Genomic DNA, 8,749 nt, shown 5'->3' with positions numbered 1-8,749 from the left:
TTAAGTGAACATTTTTATTTTTTGTAGGTTGTTAAAATAAATATTTATTATACATGTTTATCTAATATACATGATGGAATATAGCATTATAGTTATTTTATTTCATGATTATAGAAGTCTTTAGAAATATATATATCATACTTGTGGATATTGATTAATTTTTTTCTAATAATATATGTATCGTACTTCACGATTCTAGCGTACTTTATGAAATATTTATTTTTCATGTGTTATTTTTTCATGTATAGATTTTAGATATTTTTTGTTTATTTTTATAATGGCTATGGTACATACAAATATAAAGGTAATACCTTATTATCTTTCACGACAACATATATGAATATGTTAAATGCAAACTTAGAATATTACTTTGCATTATCTTTCATAATAATAAAGGTGGATAATTTATAAAATTATTAGGAGGTATTGTAAATTATCTTTCATGGTAGACGTGGGTAATCTAGATACTAAATTAGAGGACTATTTTAAATTATCATTCATAGTGACCAAGCCGGTTAATTTGAATGCAATGCTAGGGGTTATTTTAGATTATATTTTATATGACCAAGGTGGGTAATTTAGATGTAAATTTAGGGAGTTATTTTGAATTATTTTCATAATGACAGATGTGGATAATTTATATACAAATATATAGGGGGTTATTTTGAAATTATCTTTTGTAATGACAGAGGTGGGTAATTTACATGCAAAATAAGGGGGTTACTTTATGTATTTTTCATAATGGCAGTGGTAGGTAATTTTTTAATAAATTACAACAGATCCAATGGCTATTATCGGTGATGATGGTTAGAGTCTACGAAATCAAAGGTCAGATATTTCTGATTATTATGAGAATTTCTAGGATTTATTTTTTTTCTTAGTGTGTCTGGTAAGAATTAACGTGGTGCCTCTGTTAGGGCCTTTAATTAGTAATAGTAAGATAAGAAGTAAGATTCGATGTGAACTCGTCCAATGTCGTGGGAACTTGTAAATTTTTATTTGGAAAGGGTTTCCTATTACGTAAGCCACTCCCTCTATATATACCAAAGGATCACGACCGATTGAGGTAATCCAACACACAATCGACAAAAGCTAATCGGCTACCCTATTTTTCTACCTTGAGTTTTTTCAACCCCTGCTATTCAGCGTGTCTCTCAACGAGATTCATTGGTGTTCTGGATGGTCTTGTTGACCATCGAACAACCTCGACGTGTTCTCGGAAGGTGTTCTAGTGCGTTCACACTGCGTGCTAGGCTGTGTATGGCCTTGGGTGTGCTAACCCTTGCTTGTGTGTGGCTCGAATCAGCATCAACAATATGCGTATATTATTCGCTCCAATTCTTATCCGACCAAGAAAAGTGGATTAGAAAGTGAGATAGACGTTATCAGCTCCGCTCTGATCTGTTTACATTCCCACCAGGGTGACTTATGTGATGAATCGTTGGATCCCGGTGTCATCGATTTATTAGAACCCAGCAGCTGGTACCTTGAACGTGATAGCTAATTGACGGATGGAAAAAACACAGAAATAGAAATAAATTTCTGCGTTTCAAACAGGTCAGTTGCTGGCAAAACAAAACAAGAAAATGGTTGAATCGACTTTGTCTAAAGAAAAACTATGGACAAGAGGACAGCAAGGATACCGCGATCGAAAAGGAGTTTTATGGAGGAAGAGATTGACCACACATAGCAAGAATTTGATGAATAATTGAGCTAGTTTCCTCACTGCGGTGATTGTTCGGGTGATGGAGCAGCTCAGTCCGCAGCGACAGTCCCTTAGCCATGCATCGCTGGCGGAGTGACAGTGGATAGCAGTAAGTCAAGGGTGGCTGGCTGCCGGCCATGTGACCTTGTCCCCCTGGCCCTGGCCCTCCATTATTGCCGACGTCGACGCGACCACACGCACAGGACGAGCACACGAGAGGTTAGGTACATGTTCTTTTCGAGAGGTTAGGTACATGTTCTTTTCGAGAGGGAATCGTCGAAAGGAGGTTTCTCATGCTTTAACTACGTAGTACGAGTTACCAAAGAGACCTCTCAGCTTGCCCACAACCTACCATTGTGTGTTCTCGACAACTCTGCTGAGCGCTGAGTGCTCGCTCCAATGGCTGAACTAGCGGCCAGCCTGCTGGTTGGGCCGCTGGTGTCCCTGCTGAAGGACAAGGTGTCCAGCTCTCTCCTGGACCAGTACAACGTGATGGAGGGCATGGCGAAGCAGCACAAGATCCTCAAGCGCAAGCTGCCTGCCATCCTCGACGTCATGGCTGATGCTGAGAAGCAGGCGTCTCGCCGAGGAGGAGTAAAGGCATGGCTTGAGGAGCTCAAGACGGTGGCGTACGAGGCGAACGACGTCTTTGACGAGTTCGAGTACGAGGCGCTCTGCCGTCGAGCCAAGAAGAATGGGCACATCACCAAGCTTGGCATGGCTGGAGTAAAACTCTTCCCTACTCACAACCGTGTCGCATTCCGTAGCAGGATGGGAAACAAGCTTAGCAGCATTGTTGAGGCCATCAAGGTCCTTGTGGAGGAAATGAAAGATTTTGGATTCGACAAGCTTCAGCCCGAGGCACAGAAGGAGTGGCGTCAGACAGATTCCATTATCGTCGACCCCGAAAATATTGTTAGCAGATCTAGAGATAAGGAGAGGGAGAAAATTATTGAGGTATTGCTCAGCCATGGTGATCTCTTGGTTCTTCCCATCGTTGGAATGGGAGGATTGGGCAAGACCACCCTCGCTCAACTCATCTACAATGACCCTCGAGTCCAAGAGCAGTTCCAGCTACTAAAGTGTCTCAGATGATTTCAATGTCTGTAATCTTGCCAACGAGATATGTAATGAGTCAGAGACAACCCTTGAGAAGGCACTCAACAAGCTTCAGGAACATCTTAGGGGAAAGAGGTATTATTGTTGGAGCTTATTATTGTTAACTCAACTCTCACCTTCTATCATGCTTTTATGTTTTATTTATTCTTGCTGAACACTCAGTACGTCATGTCATGTATTGTGTACCCCTATGTAATATTTAGATAACATAAGTTTGTGCGAGGGTTCTAAAATAAAGTAGACAGGTCTAATTATCTCAGTCATGTTTTTTTTTGGCATAGTCACATGTAAGAAATATTTACTACTGTGTTCTACCACTATGCAATCCCATAAAAGTACAGCAAAATGGAAGCTTGAATTATTGACCAAGAACATTATATAGCCACCCCACCCCACGCACATCCAAATATGGCATTAGCTCTAACTAATCTTTTTCTAGAGGTCTGCAGTCTATATAACAACTTCCATTGCAACATAGGCTCTATGCTTGATTTAGGGCCATGCACAAAGAAAGGTACTAACAGAAAAAATGTTCCTAATAGGTATCTTCTTGTATTGGATGACGTATGGAATAAGGATGTTGACAAATGGGGAAAGTTGAAGGCATGTCTTAATCAAGGCGGTGTCGGTAGTGCCATATTGACGACGACTCGTGATAAAGAAATAGCTGAATTCATGGGTACAGTAGCTAACAACTCATCATGGAAAAGTAAATATCATGATGTGGCAATTTTGGACATAGAATTCATACATGAAATTATTGAAACAAGAGCTTTCGGTTTCCAGAAGAATAAGCCAGAGGAGCTAGTTCAGTTGGTTGGCCCGATTGCAGAGAGATGTGTTGGATCTCCATTGGCAGCCAAAGCATTGGGGTCTGTATTGTGTAACAAGACCACTAAGGAAGAATGGGAGGACATATTACATCGAAGCAGGATATGCGATGATGAGACCGGGATTTTACCTATACTCAAGCTCAGCTATAATGACTTGCCAACTGACATGAAGCAATGCTTTGCCCTTTGTGCTATGTATCCAAAGGATTATCAAATTGATGTTGAAGAGCTTATCCAACTATGGATGGCCAATGGTTATATCTCAGATCAAAACAAGGTACCTGCTGAAACCATGGGTAAACGGATTGTCAGTGAGATGGTTTCAAGGTCATTCTTCCAGTATGAGGAGCAAAGAAGGATTGGGTATAGTTCTACAACTTTTGTGAAGATCCATGACCTCATGCATGATGTTGCACTTTCTGCTTCAGAGAAGGAGTGTGTTTGTATAACTGATGAATTTATTGAAAGTGGTGACTTGCTTCCTGGTGCTGCCCGCCATATACTTTTTCGAACAAGCATGGACAAAAAGAGATTAAATTTTTTATTTGGTACTACGAAGGAGAAGTTTCCACCTATACAAACAATGATATTTGATAGATCTCATTATTACCATCAAGATGTGCCACATTCATCAAAATTTTGTTCTCTCCGAGCATTTTCTATGCCAGTACCAGGGGTTCATTTGTCAATAAAACCAAAGCACTTGTGCCACCTTAGGTACCTTGATCTCTCAGATAATCATGGCACCGAAGCACTTCCAGACGATATAAGCATCCTATATAGTCTCCAGACACTTAAACTTTCTAACTGCAGGAGTCTTAAAAGACTTCCTGAGCAAATGAAGCACATGAGTAGCCTTCGTCATCTCTACACAGATGGGTGCAGGAAGCTGGAGTGCATGCCTCCAGAGCTTGGACGAATCACCTCGCTTCGAACAATTACATGGTTTGTAGTGGGAAGTGGCTTGAATTGTAGCAGTCTTGGAGGGCTAAAGGATTTAAATATTGGTGGTTCATTAATGCTAAAGCAGCTCGAAAATGTGATAGTGAGAAGAAATGCAAAAGCAGCCAACCTTGAGAATAAGAAGGAACTGAGACAATTGTCACTACGATGGACAAGTGGCAAGGAGGTGGAACAGCAATGTCATGAGGTGCTAGAGAGTCTTGAAGCTCATGATAGACTGCTGGCTCTCGAAATATATTCCTACCAAGGCACCAGTTTCCCATCATGGATGGGTATGTTGAAAAACATGGTTGAGCTTCGGTTATCTAATTGTAGTAAAGTGGATCAGCTTCCTGAATTGGAACAGCTAGCAGAACTACAAGTTCTTCATTTGGAAGGATTGGGAAAATTCCAATTCCTGTGTAGCAGCTGTACATCCTCCACATTTGGAAAGCTTAAGGATCTTAAGCTAGTTAATCTTCAGGTTTTTGATAGATTTTGGGAGGCAACACATGGAGGCACCGTAGCATTTCCTCAGCTTGAGATATTGCACATTGAAGGCTGTAAAAATTTGGCAGCATTACCAGAAGCATCGGTGCTCAGAGAATCGTATGGCGGTGGAGACTACACAGTGGCCCGGTCCACCTTTCCAGAACTGAAGAAGCTCAGACTGGAAGATTTATATAGCTTTGAGAGATGGGAGTCTGCCCTTGAAATTGAAGAAGAACATGCACTGTTCCCTTTGCTTGAGATTCTTGTTATCAAGAAATGCCCAAAGTTAACAACTCTGCCTAGGGCACCAAAGGTCAAAGAACTGGTTTTGCATGAAGCAAATCGACAGATTTCTCTAGGAGGAATCGGAAATATGACGTCACTGTCCAGCTTGTCTTTGAAGGGCGTCAAGCTGGATGATAAGGAGGAATGGGACCATCCGTCGTCTGTGGTAGATATGAAACTATACAGCTGCAGTTTGTTCTTCCAACCACGTGCACTAGCACTGTGGGTTTGCTATGGGCAGCTGCAGGATCTGACAATAAGTAGCTGTGATGAGCTTGTGTACTGGCCGGAGAAAGTATTCCAAAGCTTGATTTCCTTGCGGAGGCTACGGATTAAGAACTGCAATAATCTAATTGGATACGCAGCGGCAAATGCTCCTGACCAGGAAACATCAGGAAGGAGCCAACTTTTGCCCCATCTGGAGTCTCTAGAGATATATGGGTGTGGAAGTCTGGTAGAGGTCTTCAACTCCCCTGCTCTCAAGACGATGGTAGTTAGATACTGTTGTAAGCTTGAGTCCCTATACGGCAGGCAACAGTTGAATCAAGAGGCAAGTAGTAACGATGACGTGGCGGCATCCACACCTGTTGAGGAGAAGCTGTCACCATCGGCGGACCCGGATAAGCTCCTTCCATCATCTTTAGAATCTCTAACAATAGGCAGCTGTGACGGGTTGTTAGAGGTTGTCAATCTTCCCTCGTCCCTCAGGCAAATAAATATTGGAAGTTGCTCCAAACTACAGTTCATATCAGGCCAGCTGGATGCACTCAAAGAGCTGCTAATTTACAAGTGCCCAGAGTTGCGGTCACTAGAATCATTATGCACCATAGATTTCTCAGCACTGGAAGTCCTCGATCTGCGCAATTGCAAAAGCTTGGCATCCTTGCCCAGTGGGCCCAGGTATACTCATCTCTTCGTCAGCTTACAATTAGGGGGTGCCCAGGTATAAAATCGCTCCCTTCGGCTCTGCAACAGCGACTGGACAGCGGCCTCATGGAAGCTACGGATCTAGATTCTCGTCTTGAAGGTACGCACCAATCTTTCCCGTATATGGTGCATGCATAAATCTTGTGTTTGCATGTCTGCCCCTGTCCATTTTTTTGTTTGGTGGACACGCCGCCATATATACATGTTTGTCCTGTCATTTCAAATCTCAGCGCTTACTACGGGCTAATTTTGACCGAAGCAGCGTATATATGTATTTTTGAAATCTTATTGGATTTCGACGATTCTTTTGACATATATATATCGCTCTTGTGTTCTCCATGGCAGCCTAGGCATCTGTACCTCTCTGCTGCTCGCTTTATCCTTTGAGCATTTTTCCCTAGAGTTTTCATATACGCATGGACTCTCTGTTCCCACACCATGAGTTGAATTGTGTGTTTATAATTAGACCAAATGTATACAGGCTGTTGACAACCGGAAAGCAGAGTCTAACCGGATTATTAGCACATATATATATATATATATATATATATATATATATATATATATATATATATATATATATATATATATATATATATATATATATATATATACACACACACACACACACACTCCTATTTGAAGTTTTATTGGGCGAGCTTTGATGATTTCTTTATATATATAATTAATTAACAGGTTGCTTTCCACGGCTGCTTGGGCGTCTCTGCTCCTCGCTCTTAGGCCACTGACTGACATCCAATGGAGGAGGAGGAGCAACAGCAGCATCTCGTCACCGTCACATGCGATGAATCCAGCAGAAAGAAGGACGTACACGCCCAAGCTGAAACTTCCCACATCTGCAACTGCAATGCAAGGGTAAAAAGCAAGAACTAGACACCATGAGTACATCATAGCATAGGAGAACGAAGCGACCCAGAGCAACGGTCTGCTCTGCAGGAGGCTACATCCACGTTACTATAGGATGGACTTGTTGTCCCGGACGGTAACGGCCTTTAGCCCGGTTACCACGCCGCGACAACAATTCCGGAACTAAAGGTGGAACCTTGAGTCTAGGGTCATCGAGCTGGGACTAAAGAGGGACCATTAGTCCCGGTTGGTGTTACCAACCGGGACTAAAGGCCCTCCAGCCGAGCATATGTGACCGCACCCTTTAGTCCTGGTTGGTAACCCCAATCGGGACTAAAGGTTCCTTTTCTTTTTTTTTTGTTTAATTTGTTTTCAGTTCAGTTACACATATTTGTTTAATATATAATATGTTTTTATGTACGTATTCTACGCTGCTAATATAAATACACACACGCATATAATTACATCTAATTCTCATCTCGAGCATTATTATATTCGAATAAAGTATGAAACTATATATATTATAGATATATATGTATATATACAACACTTTCATAATCTTGTTCTCGAAAATAACGATATCAATAAACATTTAATTTACATCATTAGTTCTTTAGGATCAAAGTAGAACTCGCCGTTGGGATTTAGCACTTTTTCTAGAAGATATCCTGCTATTGACTCTTGAACTGCTTTCAGATGGTCTTTTTGCATGACCCTTCGTTTCAACCATTCAGTCTTGCATTTGAAATAAAAGGAAAAGTATTAATACATACATATATATATATATATATATATATATATATATATATATTCATTTAAAAATAAATAAAAAATTGATATATACGTACTCTGAGGACATCTTCAGGAGTTCTTCTTATGTGTGTGGTGATAAATTCACAAACGTAGTATCCACATAAGTTATTACCTGGTTGCTGCCGCAAACACCACTATACGAGAAGAAGATTATTCTCATCATCTCACACGTAAATTGAAGTACGATATAGTAATTAAACACGTGGGGAAGTATATATAGTACAACTTATTGGTATTTCAACTACATTAAGTGGTGCCTTGCAATCCTTGCGGTGTTGCCGAATAAACTCTTTCCAAACCCTGTGCGACCAATAATGTACGATCGTTAATAAATTATGGCAAAGTCTATTCAATAATAGTTGTACGCGAGAGATCGAAATTACCCCTGGATAATGTCTATCATATCTTGGTATAGTGCCCACTCTTTTCTCAATGAGTCCAAGATTACTAACCGACTTGAGTTTAACTCAATGACAATGAGTATCCAGTGAAACATGCATTGGTTTAAACACACACGTACATGCATATAAGTTGTATTGATATTACATAAAATGTGTAGACTACATTATTATTAACACTTACTTAAAGTTGTACGGAAAAGTATTGTTGTCTTGTCGTGCTGCTTCACGAAGAACTTCATGATATTCGTCTGTGCTTCAGATACCCAGTGCCCCTTGACAATAATATCAGTTTTGAATACGATATAAGGATCAATGAAGCCAACACTGGTGTCTTGTATTCTTTGGAGCTCTGACATCTGGAATCT

The 8,749-nt window shown here is 40.7% G+C and overlaps 1 pseudogene; it reads left to right on the top strand.

Annotated features, from left to right (window-relative positions):
- The first annotated feature begins 2,013 nt into the window (after window positions 1-2,013).
- On the top strand, window positions 2,014-7,586 carry LOC136484196 (putative disease resistance protein RGA4; annotated as a pseudogene).
- Window positions 7,587-8,749: the final 1,163 nt, after the last annotated feature.

The sequence above is a fragment of the Miscanthus floridulus genome, chromosome 9 (genome assembly GCF_019320115.1).
Source record: "Miscanthus floridulus cultivar M001 chromosome 9, ASM1932011v1, whole genome shotgun sequence".
Taxonomy (NCBI): Eukaryota; Viridiplantae; Streptophyta; class Magnoliopsida; order Poales; family Poaceae; genus Miscanthus; species Miscanthus floridulus.
Note: the sequence above shows the minus strand (reverse complement) of the source record. Positions and strands in the feature narration are given on the sequence as shown.